The following is a 2,651-nucleotide window of genomic DNA, read 5'->3' on the forward strand; positions in this document are numbered from 1 at the left end:
GGGTCGGCTGGTTGGCCCCTTTGGTTTGGTGGGGGGGGGGTCGCTCTCGATGGCCTCCTTGCACTGTCGACGGCTGTGTGTGCACTCTCAGCTGAATCTGACTTGCTGGGGTTCGGTGGCCTCTTCAGGTTGTGGGCTGGCTATGGAGCTGGGAGTAGGGTCTTGGGTGTCTGGACGGCACTTGGGTGTGTGGACTGTTGGTCCCGGTTTCTGGCGGTCATCTGGGCTCTGTCTGTCCGTGGTCTAGGGCTCCCCGGGCCTGGTGGTCTGTCCAGAGGAAGAGGTATTGGGGCCTCACTCCCTGGGTGTGTCTCGGGGAACGGTGGTGGTCAGCAGGGGAGCTGAACCCCTGTGGGAGCATTTTGCTCCTCCAGTCATTTTTCTTCCCATCCCTCACCACATACCTCCACCCTCTTCATTTTCAACTCCACTCATGTAGGGCTTTTGGGGAGCAGGTGTGTTACAAGGAGCAACATTGTACATCTCCATTTGCCGTGACCACCTGGGCCCCAATTTTACTGTACACCATAGACATTCATTTGTAACATCCTCGTGACATTCACATATAGGATCTTGGGGGTGGGCACTCTTAAGKCACACAATTGGCAAGGTGAAATCACTCAMGTCACTGATGCCTGTGTCTGCCCCCAGTGGTTACTTGTTGACATTTAGGGTTTTGGGTTAGAATTGGGCCTTGTTCCATACCTCCATTGTCGAGGCGGCTTACCYGAGCYGTGGCCATRAGGTTGTCGGTGCCCGTYGAGGTGGCAACCCTCAAACCCGCTGGTGGGCAGCGGTGCTGTCAGGCTGAAGAAGGAGTCCTATTGGGTCTTTTTAGGCCTGTGGGACTCCGGAAGCGGCCGATAGGTATCAGCAGTCCAAGCAGATTTCAGCTCAGGTGGTCACTGAGGCAAAAACTCAGGCGTGGGAGAAGTTTGGAGGGGCCATGAAAAAATACTTCCGTACGGCTTTGAGGTGATTCTGGTCCACAATCCGGTGACTTGGGGTGGGGGGTTCGCCACCAACACTATTTACGGTGGGGATGGTGCACTTCTGACCTCAACTTGGGACATTKTGGGTTGGWGTGCAGAATACTTTGAAGACCTCCTCAATTCTACTGRCACRTCTTCCCATRTGGAAGCAGAGCCTRAGGACCCTGGATCAGACTCYCCAATCTCTGGTGCCGAGGTMACTGAGGTGGTTWAAAAGCTCCTTGGTGGCAAGGYGCCGGGGGTGGATGAGATKCRCCCAGAGTTCCTTAAGGCTCTGGATATTGTGGGGTTGGGTTGGTTGACACKACTCTACAATATCAAGTGGACATCAGGGGCAGTRCCCCTGGATTGGCAGRYCGGGGTGGTGGTCCCCCTATTTAAAAAGGGGGACCACAGAATGTGTTCCAATWATAGGGGGATCACACTTCTGAGCCTCCCTGGTAAGGTCTATTCAGGGGTTCTGGAGAGGAGGGTCCGTCTGATAGTCGAATCTYAGATTCAGGAGGAGCAGTGTGGTTTTCATCCTGGTCGTGGAACAGTGGATCAGCTCTACACTCTCAGCAGAGTCCTGGAGGGTGCATGGGAGTTTGCCCAACCAGTCTACATGTGTTTTGTGGATTTGGAGAAGGCATTCGACCGTGTCCCTTGGGGACTCCTGTGGGGGGTACTCCGGGAGTATGGGGTACCAGGCTCATTTAAACGAGCTGTTAGATCCCTGTACGACCTGTGCCAGAGCTTGGTCTACATTGCCAGTAGTAAGTTGGACTCATTTCCAGTGAGAGTTGGACTCCGCCAAGGTTGCCCTTTGTCACAGATTCTGTTCATAACTTTTATGGACAGAATTTCTAGGCACAGCCAAGGTGTTGAGGGGATCCTTTTTGGTGACCTTAGGATCACATCTCTACTTTTTGTGGATGATGTGGTCCTGTTGGCTTCATCAGATCGTGATCTCCAGCTCTCACTGGAGCAGTTCGCAGCCGAGTATGAAATGGCCGGAATGAGGATCAATGCCTCCAAATCGGAGACCATGGTCCAGAAAACGGTAGCGTACTGCCTCCAGGTCGGGGAGGAGGTCCTGCCCCAAGTGGAGGAGTTTAAGTATCTTGGGGTCTTGTTCATGAATGAGGGAAGAGTGGAGCGAGAGATTGACAGGCGGATTAGTGTTGTGTCTACCATGATGCGGGCGCTGTACCGGTCTGTTGTAGTGAAGCGGGAGCTGAGCCAGAAGGCGAAGCTCTCGATTTACCAGTCGTCTACGTTCCTACCCTCATCTATGGTCATAAGCTTTGGGTAGTGACTGAAAGAACGAGATAGCGGACGCAAGCGGCCAAAATGAGTTTCCTTTGCAGGGTGTCTGGACTCTCCCCTAGAGATGGGGTAAGAAGCTCAGTCATCTGGCAGGGACTCAGAGTAGAGATGCTGCTCCTCTACGTCGAGAGGAGCCAGTTGAAGTGGCTCAGGTATCTGGTTAGGATGCCTCCTTGACGCCTCCCTGGTGAGGTGTTTCAGGCATGTATACAACAGCATTAAAAGCCAATTTAATTTAATATAATCAATCGATATAGTTAAAATCTAATTCCAGTTCAAACAGAATAGCCTATTGTCAACATTTTTATGGAGTGTGATTGATAGGTGTTTTTCCTAATCATATACAAACAC

This window comes from Austrofundulus limnaeus, unplaced genomic scaffold (assembly GCF_001266775.1).
Source record: "Austrofundulus limnaeus strain Quisiro unplaced genomic scaffold, Austrofundulus_limnaeus-1.0 Scaffold157, whole genome shotgun sequence".
Lineage (NCBI taxonomy): Eukaryota > Metazoa > Chordata > Actinopteri > Cyprinodontiformes > Rivulidae > Austrofundulus > Austrofundulus limnaeus.